Raw genomic sequence first — 20,482 nt, 5'->3', positions numbered from 1 at the left:
TCCCTGGAATCGAGGCATAAACAGAGTACAGTTTGGATGTCGCCGTCTCGTTTGCTGTCTGGGCAAGAATTTCATTTAGTACTCATTAAAATGTATTATTTCCTCTGCTGGTTTAGAGACAAGTATTTATGTTTGAATTCATTTCTAGCTTTCAATGGGAACACACAGCATCCTTTATTTTGGAGGCTTTTCTGTGCTACTAGAAAATATGAACATGTAATAAATAAGTTATGACATGGTAATTATGACAAATGTTATTTTTAAACAGTTAATGAACAGAGAACAACCACAAAGTAAATGGATATAAGATTTCTACTTTAGTTGGAGTACTACCTTATGGCTCAGTTGAGTTGGGAGTTGTAAGTGCAGGCAGGGCCCTATAGTCCAAACAAGCTGAAGGCTTGGCTATGTCATTAGCCAACTATGATCAGGATTTCACAGCCATATGGTCTGAATTTAGCCAGCGGTAGGATGTGTTTGATTCTGTCCGTCTTCCTTCAGGTTACTGATGCATTAGCTCCTATCATACTGAACTTAGTAAATATTGGTGTTTTGGCATATCCAGTAGAAGAAGTGTTGCTTATGAATCATATAGTATGCAAAGCCTTCATAAACACAATATAATGGCTTCATAAACCGTACATAAGCAAATGTTATACTTCATAAAGGGAGACATAATACCTTCTAATGGAATAACTTTCGCAAGGCGTTATGTCATAATAGTCGTGGAAGACATTATTGTATACACTTAAAGGAATACACCACCATTTTGGGAAATATACAATTTTTCCAGATTTAATTTGAATTTTTGTGCATTCTCTGGCTCGATTTCCATGTTAGAAAGGTATAATTTTATCCATGATTCCTGAAATACAAATAAACAATATTTATCTTTCATTAAATCATTGTCGATATACAGTCCCATGTCTATCCTTGGCATCAAATAGAGATGCTGGAGGGTTTCTAAGTCAATGAGATACTGGCAGCATCCAGAACTGATGGCAAAGGCCTCTTTGTGTTGGTATAGCGACGCTGAGGGCTTCCGCCCAAACATTAAAATTTGGGTTGGGAATGAGACTAGGCTGTAGCTCCTGCCAACAAGCACCACATTTTATAAACTACCAGTCATCAGCTAGAGATTTCCCTCCCATTGGCTCTAATTATACTATAGTACTTTGTGGCCTGTATGTAGAATGGAAAATACTCACTGGTTTATAGGAAAGTGCATCAGTGCAGCACATACACGTCAGCTGCTGTACGTGAGCATGGGTGGGTGGAACAGATGCAATTTCAGAGGCACAGTTTATGGCTGTAAACTGCCGAGAATAAATGAGTATTTTTTTTGAAGCGTATCCTCTTAATTCAGAGGTGCACCACATGTTCCAGATCACTCCGGTGTCAGTGGTTCCGGGAATCCTGCAGGGCGCTACATATTTGGCCACAGCATCACTATGAGAAATAAAGCTACAGTGGAGGTACATTTTTGTTTTTTAGGGAACAAATTAGCCAAATGTACCCTAAAAGTTTGAGTATTAAACAAGAAATTTTAATTTTTACAAGCAAAAATTACAAATGAAATAGATTGCTGAGTTTTATGTATCTATAGGGTACCACCCCAGTGACAAGTGTTTTTGTACTTTTCATACCTTTTTTTCTGAGGAAAATTGTGATTTTGGTCCATGGGAAGGGTATCGCCCTGCTGTCCTCTCAAAACTCTGCATTTATAACCCTATTCTAAAACTACAATGTCTTAAGTTAAAGAAACACTACTATTCCTTCACTGCATTTCTTGTCATCAAAACAAGTTGAACTATGAATACGAAACTAAAAGTCTTTTTTTTTTTTCTTCCTCGGCAACATGGAGGCTAAGCTTCTATTTACTGTGTGATTTCACTCCTGATATTCATTATTCAAGCTGTGTCTCGCATGCAAACACCAACATCTGGATAAGATGTATACTACAGTCTATTGTACTACTTTCTGGTGTGGGGGAGGGATGAGAAGGAGGGGGTCAGTGCAGTGCCAGGCTTTGGTGTGTATGTTGTGCAATCACTGCATTTCCATTGGCAGTTCCACTCCCCTAATTGTACCCCAAATATGACTGGCTCATTCATTCTCAGAAAAAAATGGTTCCAAAAGGAACCCTGTGATTTCAAAGGAAGAACCAATTCCAAATGTGTGGGGCAGCATGTAGCCTAGTGGCTAAAGTTCACGACTTGGACCTGGAAGGTTGGTGGTTCTAGTCCCAATGGTGGTTGTAGTCACAATAAGATCCGTGCAGCTGTTGGGAGCTTAACCCCACGTTGCTACAGGGTATATTGTCCCCCGCTTAGTTTAATCAACTGTACATTGCTGTGGATAAAATCAGTGAAATAACAAATTATTTGTATTTATTTATTTAATAATAAAATCCTATCTAGTTCAAGGGTTCTTTGTCTGGGAAAATTATTCTTTGTTTGAGCTTTCGCACTTCATTCTATGATAGAGGCTTATGGAGAGAAGCCAAAGAAACCTTTTTTTTCTGAGTGGCTGAAGCCCCAGTACTCTGCTCACTATACAGGATGATGCTCAGGATCTCAGCCACAAAAAAAGATCAGCCCCAGCAGCATTTTCCAAGCAAAACTGACTTGTTGTTTCAGGATAGAGCATTTGAACTTGTCAGAGGGAAGTTAATGTTCATTGAAAATGTGCAATTTGGCACAAAGTTTGAGCTGCACCATACTGCTTATTTGGCAAATGTTCCCCTTGTTCCTAAAATGCTGTCTGTTTCAGTTAATAGTGTTCTCAAGGTCTTTCCCATCTATATTTCCTACATTGCAATGACCCTTGCTCATGAGTGCAGGAGAGATAAATCTGGCTCTAGACCAGCTGAATTGCATTATCATTTGGGGTGCAAAACACGCCAGGGGCTCCCACACTTTTAAATCTCAAAAGTCTCACCATCAAAGGACATCCAGCCTACAACAGGTTGCAAGTCAGTGACCAATTATCACCTCAAAGCCTGTTAAAAATGGGATATCACTATATCAGTAATCCTGACTCAAACCACAAAGGGTTACCTTTCAGAAGAGACCAGGATTAATCCTGTAGTCAAAAGGGTTCAAGAATAGTTACCATTTTATTTTGTTATTTGTTTTGTTTTCAAGCTTGTGTCAAGAAAAGGAGTTAACTATTCAGAGCATTTATTTAAATATTACATAACCTTGATAATCATAGTTAACCTCTTAAGTATGAAAATTATCTACCCAAGATCAAATTGTTTCAATTCTTGAATCCTTTTGACTACAGGCATGATCCTGCTCTCTTTGATAAGGTAAACCTTTAGGGTTTGAGTCAGAATTACTCCAAATATTACTAAAACAAAGTTACAGAAGCTCAAACACAGTGAAAGTGGAAGCATTTTTTCTCACTGAAAAGTGAAAAGTTTTGAGTGGATACAGATTATTGTGGCTGTAACACAATGGAGCCACAGCACTGGACACATCCCCTTTCAAATTTCATGACAAAGTCACCAAAAATGACCATTCTTCTAAGCTAAATCAAGGAAGCTTTCCAAAAAGGACATTTGGAAACTCCAAATGGGCACATGGAAACAAAATGATATTATGGATCTTTATGAGGTGTAAAATACTGCATTTTGCTTACTAAATTATATAACATTTTTTATCCTGAAGTGCTCAACCCCCCGCCTGTCACCCACAGGTTGAGAAGATAATAAAGATCAAAGTACAATGATCACAGTAATAACATGTTGTATACTAATATATTCATTGAGTTCCACAAGTGAAGCACATTCCACAATTTCACATGCTATTTATTATTCAAAAGCAGGCTGGCTCCTTATTTATAAGCTTATGTAATCATAATAAAATATTTTTAGAATGTATTTAGATGCTCACCAATGTAAAATGTGATCATATCACTAAAAATGCCCCCTATTGTTGGAATCAACGTTTTTCATAGTGTCTTCATCAAAAAAATTATTTTGTTTTAAAATATCAACCTTTTTTGGCATAAAAGAACGGTTTTTGCCAAAGCACAAAAGTCTCAGCGTATATATTGAAAATGCTATGGGTTCCTAACACAGGCAAAAAATGGATGTGTTTTTCTGCCAGCCTAAGAAACTATATACTGTTGGAAATGTAATATCATTAGCTAAAATGCTCTTTAGTCGTTGCTTCAATAATATGTGTCGGTTCTTTGATGAGCTGAAGTTATAAAGAATTTTCTTACACACGGATGGGGGTAACACATTTTCTCTGCAGCTACATTATCAATACTGGTCAGAGACTTTCGTACTTGGGGTCATCGTGTTTCAGTAAGCCGATAAAAAACGTAGACAATAACATTCAGGCGAAACAGACAACAATGATAATTCCTCCAGAGAAATCTTAAGTAAATGGATATTCTATTGACGTTTCTTTGTCTTAGCACATTTTTAGAATGAGAAACTATTATGCATTTCGTCTGCTGGACCCCTTTTGTGAAATGTCATCCATCCATCCATCCATTATCTGAACCCGCTTATCCTGAACAGGGTCGCAGGGGGGCTGGAGCCTATCCCAGTGTACATTGGGCGAAAGGCAGGAATGCCCCCTGGACAGGTCGCCAGTCCATCACAGGGCACACACACCATTCACTCACACACTCATACACTCATACCTATGGGCAATTTAGACTCCCCAATCAGCCTAATCTGCATGTCTTTGGACTGTGGAAGGAAACCGGAGTACCCGGAGGAAACCCACGCAGACACAGGGAGAACATGCAAACTCCGCACAGAGAGGCCCCGGCCGACGGGGATTCGAACCCAGGACCTCCTTGCTGTGAGGCGGCAGTGCTACCCACTGCACCATCCATGCCACCGTGAAATGTCATGCTATTATTTATTTTTTTGCGCAACAGTCTCAGCGTGCATATTGAAAATGCTTCAGTTTCAAAGAAATGCTGTGTTGTCTTAAGCAAGCCAGTCGAACTATACACCGTTGGCCGCTGTCATCATTGAAATGCTTTTCAGTCATCACATTAATAACATGTCCGTAGTCAGTTTTTTGCTGAGCATTAGTTACTGTACTGTATTTTCTTACACAAGGATGGGGGTAACGCATTTTCTGTGCAACTGGATTACATACATCGGCTCATCGTGTTCCAGATAGCCTATACAAAACATTATAGCATTATAGCATTACAGCATTCATATAAGAACATTTGTAGAAGTATGCAATGCAAATTTGGTTCGCTTGATCCTTGTAGTGAAAATGGTACTGACATTAAGCCTACCTTATTTCTTGTAGTGTGTGGATTTCCGAAATACAGAGAAGGCAAGGTCCCATTAAGGCAGATGCCACCCACATGTTACAAAATGTGGGTGGCATCTATTGTCACTAAAGCGGTGACAATAGGTTATACAAATAGAACTGTGAGTTTTAATGCTTTCAAACGGTAAATATTGTTACCATAGTGATTGAAAATTGCACCCTGTAAAAAGGAATGAATGCAACAACAAAAAAAACCCTCACCGGCCCAAGAATGTGTAAACTAGACAATTTTTATTTTCTCTGAAGGTCTGAAATATGTCATGTTTGACTTAATAAATAAAGGCATGTGCACAATATTGTTTCAGTTTTACCATGGACCCTTCCTGGGACTACGGACATCCCAGTGCTCTAGTTTGGCTCTATCTTGATTATAATGTATACTGGGGTTTACCTTTATCAAGGGAGACACACAGATGGAACTTCATTCAACACACACAGATGGCTATGAGAGAAGATCCCATTCAGAAACATTTATTTCTATAGGCTATAATGGAGAAACTATAAACTTTTATGAGCAAGGTTTAATAGTTATCTTTTAGAGACTATGACTATGTCCCACAAGAGAGGAAATCTATGAAATAGTGTGTACATACAGTACAATAATGTCTTCTGCATACCATTTGCCCAAAAAAGGCAACAAATTAAGTAATGTAATATGAATGTTATGTCACACTGTTCTATAGATGGTAAAGATCATGAATGATACTGCAGCTAAACCAATAATGAATACGGTTTGAATACAGAGGTGCAAAATCTTTTTATTTTTAACTATTGAATTTGCTTTTAATTGTGTTCATTTCAAATTTGCACTGTATATTGTGTTCATTTCAAATTTGCACTGTATATTGTGTTCATTTCAAAGTTGCACTGTATATATATTGTATCAAATATCCTTTAATACTATTTTTAATTCACTTCACACTTTTAATCATCTATACAAGATTAATTTTTTAAATTAGCCTATTTTGGCCTATCCTTGCTCACCCAGCCATAACTAATCTAATCATTCCAGCACTCTATTTAAGGCACTGGCTTGCTTTGAATATCAATGCAAGCACTTGCAAAATTTGATACAAAGTTTTGTCCTCTAATTGTTGAACTTGAATAATTGCAGGACACTTAAAATTACGTTCAGATGCCAAAGATTCCAAATCGACTGTAATTGGAACATAGCATGGGACATATTTCTCTTATCATAAAAACACACTAAAAATGTGCAGCCTCCAGGTCAGGCAGTTTCTGGTGAAAATATATTTCCAATACCAGCTCCAGCTGTCATTTTTAAGGGTTTGATTTATGAGTGTCACATTTGACATTTAAAAATACCCTCAGTCCAGCACTAAATGATTACCGGAAACCCAGATATGAATGCCAAACTTCAGATCCAAGGGCTCTGTTTCTGTCTCCTCCACCTGGCACAGAACAACATAGCTTCATCTCACTTGCGATCTTCAGGGTCCACCACTGGCAGTTTGGTATTCACATCAGTAAGTTCATAAAAAGCAGACTTGCCCTCCCACTGGAGCGAAGTCTGTCCTTACCCACCCCCCGCCACTGTTACAGTGGCAGTGCTGTGTTATTACCCCTCTGATGAATATGGCAAAGCAAAATTAATTTTTAAAATTTTATACATTAGTTCAATAGAGGGCATGCACAACAGAGCTATTTCTGTAAATCTATTTAAGGGTGCTACATGAATATTTAAGATGAGTATTACATGAAAAAATAGATATCTGTGTTTCACATACATACTGTAAACTATGCAATTCAATGCAATTCAATTATTTACATGTATTCAAATGTCCTCATCAAGCATACTATATCTATGTTGAGTTGATATATTAAGAGGATATAATGCAATATCAATTCACTGAATGTGTTAACGGAGGACACTATTGTACATTATAGTATTAGAACTGATAAAAGAGAATTGTCATAAAACTCTTAGTCAATGTTCAATTCACAGTACACAAGACACATTCTCCTTTATAGTCACTTATTAATTTTGAATTGGCATACTACTCTCACAGCCATCGGAATTGGCATACTCTGACATATCAACACCTTATATTCCCACACCCGGGGTGTCAATGCAGCACAGTCTTTTTCAGTTCCCACTCCACAAGTGTGTGTATATCATCAGAACCACATGGATTGGAATATCTTCAGCTCATAGTCATGTCATTTACCACAAATAAAAACGATTGAATAATAAACAGTGTGAAAATGTACATGGTATGTGTATAGCCACCGATAAATATAGTTCCTTGTTTACCAAGATACAGAAGGAGATTTATGTGTGCCATAGATTACAGTAAACGACCAGTGCTGTATGGTGTTGTTGCAGGAATCAAAACAATCCCAGAAAGATTCCAAAAAACTGTCAAAGCGAATATGTTTTTACATTTGTACTCATAGAATGAAAAAAATAATAATAATCAGCTCCAGTCACGTTAAAATAAAAGTTGGAACGAAGAACAAGATAAACTCAAATATGTCAATCAAAAGGGGATGTTTTAGACTATATGCAGTTTCAATGTATTTACTTGCCAGTTTTACAATGGCTGGTATAGGGGCCATTCGGGGGTTCATTGTCTAAACCAAGAAATTACATAATACCTCATCACTGTACAAGTTGCTTTGGAGTGTTTTTTCTTGCTTTGGACCACAATCCCCTGAATGCCCCGAGTACTAGCCCTAAAAGCCACCTGATTCTCAGAAACTTCTATATCTGAAATCTGAAAACTGGACCAATTGAAAGCATATATTAAACCTGAAGTAAAAGAAAAAGTGAATCGTCAATTAGCAAACTAAGTTAAGCACCATATTTTTCTGTAGCAGTAGTATTACTTTGCTACCCTGTTGACTAGTTATATTAGGTATTGCGAGTTACTTAACATAATGTAGGTTTCTAGAACTTTGTGTAAGCTGTACTTATGGAGAAGGCAGACATTGCATGAATTCCACTGTAAAAATTTATTGAGACACCTGCACAACTTTTGAATCTGTTATTTATGCCTCTTTAATTTAGGAAATAATATTATAAATACAACCCACATCACACATTTGCAAAAAATAAAAATAAAACATTTACAATCTATAGATAGAAACAGTTAGGAAATCCCACCTCAGAGAGCTGGAGCAACTATAGCAAGAATAATACATGAAAATCAACCCCAACCAGTGCACAAGGTTTGTTGATACCAAAAATAAATGTGTTACTGCTGTAAAAAGTTATTTCAGCAAATATCAGTGGTCTAAATAATTATTCAAGCAACACATTTCATGGAATCTATCATAAAATATATACAGTGAGCTCCATAGGTTTTGGGACATTTGCCTCAGTAATCAACAATTTTAGATTTGTAGAAATAATGAGAAATAATATTGTTGGATCATTGGATCATTACCTTGCTATGATCAGTCAAAAATGTCATGTACTGTACCACAATATGAGGTTCCGTTATGCATGACTATCCCTTTATGCATGTCCATCCTGCTCACTGGATGATTTTAGTGTTTTGTACCATTCTCTGCAAACTCTAGAGACTGTGTGAGAAAATCACTGAAGATCAGCAGTTTGCGAGATACTCATTCCCACCTCTGGTGTTTGTGGGCAAATACTGTAGCTCAATTTTGGACTCATCTGGGCAAATTGTTTGGTGTGCTAGTGATGGACTGCTGTTTAATTACACAGAGCGGCTGGTGTGCCTCAAGGAGAGGGTTGGATCCAATCTATGTTCCAAGACGCAACTCCAAGACGCGACCTTAGAGAATCCTTTGGCTCTCAAACCATCCTCCTCACTGTGCGTTGGGGAAAAATACACTTGCATCCTCTTCCACGAGGAGTAATCACAGCTCCAGTTGTTTTAAACTTCCAAATTATTGTCTTTATATTGGACATGGTTATATTCAGGCATTTTTATAGCCACTGCCTGATTTATGAAGGTCAACCACTTTCAATCTCATTCCATTCTGTATTCCCTGAGACTGACCTCCATGTTGATGGATGACAACGGGAGTTTGGCATGTGTCACTTCATATTTATGCCCCAGTGAAACAAGAAATCATAGATGACCAAAGGGTTCATAAAGATTAACTTAAAGTTAAATATAAATAGCAATATACTATTATACTTTGTTCATAAGAATTTCATGAGTTGCCAAATCAATTATGTGCGACGAGCTTGATTTTGAGAAAATATTTCTCGATTAGTAATTTTTTTCTTTGAATAATTTTACCTCAATTGAAGGTCAGATTTCCGAGTGCAAGATCAAGCTGATAAACAATTACATTTTTATAGCCTCTTTGGCTCAACCTTACCAAGGGGTCAAACAATTCCACTGAGGACACTGGGTGTGTGCGTGTGTGCATGCGTGTGTGTGTGTGTGTGTGTGTGTCTGCAGTCCACCCACATGCAAGAAAGCCAACAGGTCTGAAGCCTACATGTATGCCTTTTGGAGGGAATGTATTTATTGATGTATATGCATGGGTATTTGCGTTGCTGTCACCTTCCTGTGAGCTTTGACCAGTCTGGCCCGTCCCTCTGACCTCTCTCATTAACAACGCCTTTCTGCCTGCAGAACTGCTGCTCACTGGATGTTTTTTGTTTTTTGCACCATTCTCTGCAAACACTGCGAGAAAATGACTGAAGATCAGCAGTTTATGAGTTACTCAATCCACTTACAATCACCTACATCATTTCAATCATTTCTTCCCCATTCTGACATTTGAACCTCTTGAACATGTCTGCATGCTTATATGGTAAATGGTAAATGGTTGGCTATATATAGCGCCTTTATTCAAAGCGCTGTACAATTGATGCTTCTCATTCACCCATACATACACACACTCACACCAACGGCGATTGGCTGCCATGCAAGACACCAACCAGCTCATCAGGAGCAATTGGGGGTTAGGTGTCTTGCACAGGGACACTTCGGCACACCCAGGGCGGGATCGAACCGGCAACCCTCCGACTACCAGGCATCTGCTCTTACCGCCTGAGCCAATGTCTCCATTTTGTTGCCGGCACATTGGCTGATTAAATATTTTAATTAACAAACTGGTGTACAGGTATACCTAATAAATGGTATAAATAAATAATTTGTCCTGTTTCAGTTTCAGTTTGTGCCCTCTCGTTCAGCAAACCAAACTCACCCTGAATAATTGCCTGTAGTTCACTTTGTTAATTCCTTTAAAGCCTCAATCAAATCCCCCCAAGTCTCCTTTTACTTAGGTTAAAGAGAGTAAGCATCTAAAGTATATCCTACTCTTATCTTTTATACATGGAATCAATCTTGTTGCCCTTCTCTGAACCTTTTGCAGCACCTCTATATCTTTCTTATAGCACGGTCGCCAGAATGAACACTGTCACTGCCATTTTTCTTTGTAGCTAGAGCTAGCTGGCTACCCTAGTGAACTGACTTTGTTGATGTTTTTGACAAGCCTGCTAAACTAACATAGCTGGCGATTTAGCTATAGGTTTTCTGTTCATGTACATCAACCTAACTGGTCTCTTTAGGCTGCCCTTGCTTTAGTGTATCCAACATGTAGAATGCTTGCTTGAACAGTGAGTGAAACTGGCTTCTGCTACTGTCCGTGTGCTATGTAAAGTAATCTAGGTAGCTACTACCTGCACACGATAACGTTGCTGAACATAACAGTCATGTTTGTTTATTTAAAGCTTTAGATTAGCCTCATTCATGTTAGCATTGTAGGCGGCACGGATGGTGCAGTAGGTAGCACTGCCGCCTCACTGCAAGGAGGTCCTGGGTTCGAATCCCTGTCGGCCGGGGCCTCTCTGTGTGGAGTTTGCATGTTCTCCCCGTGTTTGCGTGGGTTTCCTCCGGGTACTCTGGTTTCCTTCCCACAGTCCAAAGACATGCAGGATAGGCTGATTGGAGAGCCTAAATTGCCCATAGGTATGAGTGTGTGAGTGAATGGTGTGTGTGCCCTTCGATGGACTGCCGACCTGTCCAGGGTGTATTCCTGCCTTTCGCCCAATGTACGCTGGGATAGGCTCCAGCCCCTCTGCGACCCTGTTCAGGATAAGTGGGTTAGGATAATGAATTAATTAATTAATTAATTAATGTTAGCATTGTGTCTTGCAAGGTCAAGTCTATGGACAATTTAGAATTTTGAGGTCTAATTCAAATTCAGTAAAATGTACAGTCGTGAAATTAGAAAAACCACGTATATTTCTGAATTACCCACAGAATGAGTGGTCTTGTGTCAGGATGTGTTAGATTTAAATTGAGTATTAATTAAATTAGTGATACATTTTTTGTGCTCATTTATAAGGGTATGTATACCACAGAAATGGCCCACCATAGCAATACCAAAATCAGTAGTTGCCATTGTAGTAGACTTGTGAAATTGCATTGAGATTGGTTCTGAAATGGGTGAGATATAGAGGTTCAAAATTGGCTATTTTCAATGGAAGTGCCAAGCAACACTGCCACACTCATTATAATGAGTGTCTCACACCCACTGTGAAATTCGGCAGAAGATCAGTCGTGAACTGGGGGAGCTTCAGCAAGGCTGAAACCGGGCAGATTTGTCTCTGTGAAAAAGGTCTGTGCCATATACCCAAGTAAGTCAAAGTGTGGATGGAGGAACACCAGATGCAGACCCTATCCCTGCCCAATCTCCAGACATGAACCCCATCGACAACCTCTGGAATGTTATCAAGCAGAAAATGAAGAATCATAAGTTCTTTGAATTCTTGCTCCATGAGTGGAAGAAAGTCTGCAAGAAAGGAACAGGAACAGGTGGAGAGGGATTGTTCTTTTTATTATTTATTTCTGGGTGTAAACTTGTTTGGTTTGAATTATTGAATGTATAATAACCCTGTGTGTTTTTGCTATTTTGACCAGTTGTAATGCTCTGCAAATACATTTTATGAATTACAATATTTTATATTTACAGTACATACGTCTCCCATACAACCACCCACACATTACACTTGATACATTTGCATGGATAAGGAGCAGTAGAACAATACAAAACCTGGCGGTTAGAATATTGAATGTAATTTGGTATGGGGAGTGGGGGGTGTGGGGGGGTCTGTACTGTAGCACATGTACTGTAGTGATGAATTGGTCCTGGTCATTAGGAAAATTGAAGAATTCTTGAATTTAAGCCAGTTCTTCTGGATTCCTCAAATGGAACCTATCAGGCTGTTTGTAGTCTGCTGACACTGCTACCAGCAGAAATGTACTGTCGTAAGCAACCATTTTTAGTTTATTGTAACAAGAGGTGCATGGTGGATAATGTACAGTACTAATGCATAGTGCATATTTACAGCATGGCCGGCTGCTTGAAAGCAATTTATTGATGTATGATGTACTGAGCATTTGGCTATTTGAGTATTCATAATTTCATAGCTGCTTGAACAATTTGTTTTGTACTCTAGCCAGGTTCATTTTTGTTTGGAGTGCAGAAGATGGATGAAATGCCACAGAGGATTTCGCTGTATTTGGTTTCATTAGAGTCACAGAAACTGTATGATTGGACCAATAATGATGCATGTGTTGCCTTCTATAACTTGGGCCATGGCCCAGTCCTCTGCCCTGGTCTCATTGCAGACGGAACAGATAAACCGTAGACCTCAGGCATGATTATCTAGTTGCCCACAGCTGTGGCTAAATGCCGACTGAACCACTCCACGCTTACCTTGCATTTTCTCAATTTGAAGCTCAGGCAAATTCCTGATTGGAGGACTCTAGTAATTAAATTGAGACAAGAATATAAGAATTTGACTATTTATCTTGTATTGTCATGTTTTATTTATTAATGTGATAAATAATATCATTCATAATACTGCAAATTGGCGGTTTAACACGCTTCTGGTGTCACCGCTCTATGTCCCAGATCCACACAAAGAGAGCTGCAATTCAAGACATATTTCAAGCATTTGTTTGACAGCTTAGACCACATAGTGCAAAAGGACTGATAAGACTGACAGCAGAAGAGGTGTACCTTGCACTGACAACAACTGATAGCTTGTAGTTGCCTGACATTGTGGAGAGGCAGCAATGTACTGGAGATATGAGGACTCCTGGCTGATCTACACCCACCCAACCCCTGGTGAGAAAGGCAATTACTGTATATCCCACCACTGTGGACCAATCACTGCCAGATTTAATGCATGAACCTGTAGATATAGGGTCTAGCCTAGCCTATTTTAGCATGGAAATATATTTGCATGAATGACCCCCAATTAAAGTTCAGGGATCTACAAGGATATCACCTTCCTTTGTGTTTGATTTTTAGTGCAGTTCACATATCTCACATATCTAACTGCAAGGAAAACACAAGTTCATACAGTATGTTATTCATAGAATAACTATATCATGATATTGTATTTCATTCTTTTTAGTTAATTTTATGTACTATATTCGTTTGTGTTTATTTTCCAAAGGGGGCCAAGCTGAAAATGTACATAATATGTTTTTTTAATGTACATTTGTATCCAAATAAGGTCAAGTTTAACTACACATTAACTATTAACTATGCAATTTAATTAATGTATTTATATTATTTTATGTATTTAAATAATGGAGGGTTTGGACCTGTAGGACATTCAGACAGCCACTTTTCAGTTCTCCATTCAATTCAATATCCATCCACAAGGTGACAGTAAAATTCCATGTCTGAAGACCAGACCCTGATTGAGGATGGTTAGGTCATACTGTGTAGCTTTTTCCATTACTAATACTGTGGAATAATATGCATTTGTTTTATTTAACTAGCATATAATGATGATATCACTTTACCTGTAACATAAATATTTAGGTTGTTTCACATTGCATGACATATTACTAATTTTTATTAATTCTTTATTTGTAACATGTACAATATTAAACATAAATGTTGCTATTTGATGTATTGTACCAAATTTAGCTTCAGCTCATTTCCATCTGCAGTCCCTTGGCCAATTCCAGTCAATATATAAAATAGCTGTGAAGCTGCTCAAGGAACTGTCACTCTTAATATCTGCCGGTGTATTCCAATTACTAATAGAGAAGGCAGACTGACCAAATGTTGTGTGTCGCATGGGTATTGTGCAATCTCCTCGAGATATAATACATTCAGAGGTGGGGGTGTGTACAAGATATGAATCTTGTACACAAGACATAAATCTGAAAATAAACTCTCAAAGCTTAATGAATGATACTTCTTGTGTATGTTACAGTGATGATATTGGATGTATTTTTATCCAGAATTTTTTGGGTGCGTTTATACAGGGATAACAGTGGCTTTATAGCAGTTTCTCCACCTTGGCACCAGGTAGTTGTGCAGTATGACATGTGCAATAAAACTATAGCAAGCATGTAGATGTTTTCATGTTTTGTGTGGGGGGTGTGGGGGGGTCTGTAGTTCAACAAGTTGTATTTGATTTCTTGATGTGTTTCTTAAAAGTAAGGTTAGAATCCAGGATAATTCCAAGATATTTGAATTCGATGACTATGTTTTTTCCCCTTGAATGAAAATGTCAGCACAAACTGGGTGTCTTTGAGTTATAGTAAAAAAACATACCCACAGCTTTGCTTACATTTACTCTGTGATACCAGTGCCATGGCTGTTAATTTAGAGGCAGTTTGCTCTGGTGTTTTGGCATGTACATAGACAACAGTTTCATCGGCATACATTTTAATATTTACCCCATGACACCGCAGTGGAAGGTAATTTTTATATAGAGCCTAACTAAGGGGTCGAGGACTAACCCTTATGCTCATGAAGTCATGAAGCATGCTGTGGTCATTTTGTTGAGTGATATCAAATAAAATGAGGCCACTAATATGTATCACCTGATTGACTCTATGTAGTGTGTTTGAAAATCTGTTGTTGCCTTACTGTGGCAATATTGCATTGGCTTTATAAATACTCCTCAGCAATGTGTGCTCTTGACTGCCCTGGTATAATTTAACTTCCCTTTTTTCAAAATGTTTTATGAATAATCTATAATCAACTGATTGTCATAGATGAATCATCGTCATGTAGTATATGTTCAGTGTTTCATGTTTTTGCATGATGCCTCTAATCCGACGCTGTCTTCTCAGGCTTTGGCAGCAGGTGGCACTGTAGCACCAGAGAGCAATCTTGTGAGGCGGCAACAAAACAGGTCCCTTGATGACAGTAGTCTGGTGACAATCAAACATTTGGGACCCTCCACTGAACTGATTGACAATGAGGGTTGATCATGATTATCCTGGAGCTCTGGCTGATGTAGACCCAACCTCAGAAGCTGTGGTTATTGGTTCCTACAGATTTGGCCTGTAACCACGACAACTCATCCTTTAATGGCCAGTGGCCAGCGATTCTGAAAGAATCTGTACCTGGAGAAACCTTTCACAGAGCTTAATCCAATTAGATAAACAAAGGGAAACAGGTGGCAAGAAGATCTGTGTCAATTTAATGCAGGTAAACAACACTCACAAGAGCTTTATATTACATTAACCTCTTTCCTCTTTCAAACTACCCCTGGGGACTGAAGATTTAGCAAAGATAACAAATTTCAGATTTGGCAAAAACACAGCATTAGGATCTGTTTTTTAGTGAGTCTGTATCAGAAGGTCACAAATTAAGAGAAAATTAAGAGAGATTATCACTCCCTGTAGCATTAAACCCTCAGAACACAGTTCAAACTCTCAGTCCTCCTGTAGCGCAAGATTTTTTTTATTTTACGGAGGTGTAAAGCGATGATTGCTCACCAAAAAGGATCAGCAGAAGGGCTATCGTGAGATAAGTCCCAGGCACCCATTGTACACCTTCTGTTCCAATTGAGTCATTCGGTGCTCCCCCATCAAATATGAAGGGAAAAGTACCAATGAAGTCAAAAGACATTTGGCATGGCGAATATTCACATCACTGTGTGCGTGCTCATGCCATCCGCACAGTTGTTGAGGGGGAGAAAGATTTCACACCTCCTTCCAACAAGGCAACGGAATGATTCCAAATGAATGTTTTGAACGCACAAAGAAATCACACTGCTCGACTGTTCAACAGCTCGGTGTAATAATAGTATACCAACACGAACACAGTATTCTAAAGAATATCTTATGGCTCTTACACGTTCATTGTATCCTGTGTTGTATACACTGAGAATGATGTAAGTACATTCAGTGGTCACAGTGAGATCTGAACTGTGGCATATCCAACCACTGATGAGCTCTCTGTCAACCAATCACATAAAGGCCCTGACCAAATATGACATCTACACATCCAAAATGCTTTCACTGTACAATCTATTGGGTCCCAAACTGCAGTCTAGGGGACCCCTACGGGACCTTTGTTTTTATTATCACATTTCAACTACATCATTTGGAGATAAATAGTAAAATAAAACTTGTCTGGTTTATACATTCTTCTTAATATTGGAATCATTTTCATTATTAACTAGCTACAGTATGTTGTAATTAATAACTACTGTACGTATTTAATGCAATATACTCCTCTTAATGTTTTAGTAGCCCCACTGCACTCTGTTGGATAAAGTTGCTTGGAAGTTGCTCGGTGGCTCATTCAGTTAAGGCACTGTTCTAATAGAGAGGTGTACCTCAGTCATATTTAATCTGGACCATGCCAGTGCCAGATGTGTTTTCCTTGGAGCCCGGAGGGTTTTATTTGACTGGGTTGGACTGCCTGCCTGTGCACCGGTGAGCACAACTACTTTAGCGGTGCCTGTAAGTCTGCCTGTTTAGCTGTACAGGAAGTGTCTTCCTCTGACTCATGTCTCAAGCTGATTCATTCATCATTTATGTTCAACAACCGTGATCAAAATGGCTAGTACCACAGTACCACTGTGGGTTTGGCAAATTGAAAAGAAATGAAGAAAAATGTACATTTGCCTGTTATCTAACTTCATTCTTGTTTTTCCTTTCATATCAGATGTTGACATTCTTTATCTCTGTTTACCGAGCAGGGTTTTCTTTTACCTCAGTAATTGGGTGAAAAAAGCCTTACTCGGTCATCAGAGCAGGGACCCGACCCTATGAACGTGGTTTCAGAGTGTGCGCATTTTAACTGCCACGCCACACATTGCTCAGAGCTTCTCAGCACTCACACACACAAAGCCTTCACCTAAAACACCTGCCTGCTTCCTGTTGTGTTGCCCTGCGCCCAGCCTGACCTTACCCCATTTCCTCTTTCGTCACACATCCGAGACACTCAGGCCCGACATTCCCTGTGATCGCACAGCTAGGGTGGTGAGCAGTATATGTCCTTCCCTCCGGCGCATTTTGCGTAAATACTCACGCAGTAAAGTATATTTGCACAGCTTTTCTGAATAGTTTGTACGATTATGGGTTTTGCGCATGGTTTTATTTAAGGGACAATCGCTGCCTCTGGTAGGATTATCCCAGCCTAAATCACTTCTTTGCTAAGAACACAAAGAACATCTTACCGTTTCAACACATAATCCCTTTTGGATACTTTCAGTGTTTATTCTGCTTTTGATTAGTTCCAGTGCCTGGTAAAATATTTCAAAGACCATGTTGTTTTTTCAAGTAGTTTTTGAATATCCCCTCAGTACAGATGATATATGCAGTAACCAATGTACTGGATCATGTGTTATTGCACATTTTCAGATGACCATCTCCAGGTAATAAATCTCCAAAATAAAAATGTTCAACTCTCTGGTAAAGAAAAAGACATCCAAACAAACACCCAAAGCAGGCAGATGTATTTACATTCAGCTTACAATGCCAATATGGGCATCAGATTTTATCTTAAATTTAATTTAATTTAAGAACTGGGACACTCTTTTTCTGAGGTATAAACCAAGGTGTTTACATTTGGACTCATTAACTAACTAATGGGCTTGGATTCAATACGTTCTGTCCTGAACTTTGAATCAAATTGAAATGCATCCATTGTGTTTTCCTCACACAGCCAGACTGTGTCTATGAAGATGAAACTACCGACTACATTCATTTGTGGGTTAAATAATACATAAGCATTGAGTGACTGGCTCTCTTTGAAGTAAATGGTACAGACAAGGTTTTACCACCGGTGGGCAATGACTCCAGGAGCATTAACAATTCTGTTACAGTAGATTGTGCTGTATTTTTGCCACTTCATCATCAGTCAGGGACTGATGTAAAATCACTCATATTCCTTTGCATCTACAAAACAATTGTCAGATACAACTGCATCTACTAAGCCACATCCACTAATATAAAGTTCAGCTGTACCTCAAAATTTTAACATTTGGTGCTACGGCTTTTTGTAATCTACAGCACTACACTTAACATAGATATGAACTATGCTGACCAGATGTCCTCTTTTTCTGGATAATTCCTCTTTTAGGACTGACAATATTAATCCAAACTGGATTTTTATATTCCTAAAAATGTCGTACTACAGTAGGTTTTGCTCGCTCCATAGACCACAAACAAATAGCACAGCATTGTTTTCAGAATTCCCATCCGTCACTGTTCTCTTACAGTCAAATATCAAGTATGGTGAACCTATATTATCCTACATCAGGAATGCAAACATCCAACCCTGGGAGACGTGCCCCCCTGAACATTAGGTAAATATGAGGATTCCCCCAAACTTTGCAGTTTGTGACAGATGGTCAGTTCATGCCAGTGTCTAAATTTAATTTCCACCTATTTCTTTGGGGGAGATTTCTGACCTCTCTGGCATCAGGGAGCCGATTCCACGTTCCAGGAGACTCCCGGAGCTGCCAGGAGAAGTTGCCTGGGAATAAAGTGACCAAAACTCATTATAAGATGAAGGCATGGCAAGAATATATTCTGATATTCTGGTGCCTTGACTCAAACTTTCAACGACACCTTTCAGCAATGCTTATAACAGTTTGATTCATTTGAATAGATTTTGGTCCTGGAAGGCCAATGTTTTCAGTTGGCCTCGACTTTTTATTGTTCTTACCAGTCTTTTATTTTCACATCATAGAAATGGTTAACATATCTAATATGCTGTATCTTACAAATACACAAACACACACATGTACACACACAGTGCCAATCTCCAACCTCTGGTAGCAGGGGTGACTATGTACAGCAGGGCTGCCCAACCATGTTCCTGATGATCTACCAATCCTGTAGGTTTCCATTTCAAGCCTAACCTGGCACATGATTATACTAATTATGAACTCAATGATGGATCTTTCTGTGGAATGAGATGTGCTTTGTTTAGGTTAAAGTGAAAATCTACAGTAGATGTCCAGGAAGAGGGTTGGGCATCCCTGAGGTACAGCAACAGCTTCAGTGGAAGTAATTTGAGCCATGAGGTATTCTTTATATGTATGTATGTATGTATGTATGTATGTAAATATGACACAGGATTAGGATGTACAAAATAATCTATAATGTTTGTATATTTCAGAAAAATGATCATAGTGACAATGTATGATGCTAAAATCTTTGTAAGAATGAACATTGAATATGTCAGCATGTGACAGTACAACAGTGATTTATTTTATTATTTGTCTACCTTTACACGTGTCTGCCACTGTGATCTTATTTTTATGTAAGAGTAGAATAACTCACAAATGTCATCATCAAACAAATGGCAAAAATATATAGAAAAACATACGCTGCTTTTTATAACCATGAAAGGCAAGTTCTGTATTGAATCTACAAAATGTCAGAAATACAGTGACATTCTGAAATAAAAAAAAGGTTATAGTTACATTGTCACAATAGTCCATTATAAGCAGAGTTGCCACTTCTTTTCTTTTTTTTTTAACCAAAGTACAGCTTAACATTTAGTAATGACAAATGAAACAAATGTGCAAAGGATAAATGACTCACTGCCATTACTGAAGCTCTCTTATCTCATTGCCATTATAACAAATGGTATGCAAGTGACCATGCATATTTATATCACTCTTTTAGTGATATAAATTTAGTTTATTCAAATTCACATCACAGTTAAACAAACTTTTCCCATGGGTGTTGTTGAGCAGCCTATAAGTTGAAAGTAAATTGGGGAAAAAAACGAAAAACTGTCAAAAATCAGTCTGTGCAGAGATAAATTGACAGAATGATTGCAACTGTTCAGTACAGTGAAGATGTAGTCCTTAGCTTAAAATCTTTTTTTTTTTCAAAGCAGTGATAATGATTAAAATGTGAAAGAAACGAATGAATGGATGGATGAATGAATTAGTGAATGGATGAATGAATTAATGA

General features: G+C 38.4%; 1 long non-coding RNA gene across 1 annotated transcript in view; it reads right to left on the bottom strand.

Moving 5' to 3' along the window:
- Nucleotides 1–20,482, bottom strand: part of LOC133110106 (uncharacterized) — a 64,019-nt gene that overhangs the window by 43,055 nt on the left and 482 nt on the right. The window contains exon 2 of the long non-coding RNA XR_009704814.1: nt 18,964–19,028. This is a non-coding gene — a long non-coding RNA (uncharacterized LOC133110106). The remainder of the gene's footprint in view (nt 1–18,963; nt 19,029–20,482) is intronic.

The sequence above is a fragment of the Conger conger genome, chromosome 1, assembly GCF_963514075.1.
Source record: "Conger conger chromosome 1, fConCon1.1, whole genome shotgun sequence".
Taxonomy (NCBI): Eukaryota; Metazoa; Chordata; class Actinopteri; order Anguilliformes; family Congridae; genus Conger; species Conger conger.
This window is presented reverse-complemented; position numbering and strand designations above follow the sequence as displayed.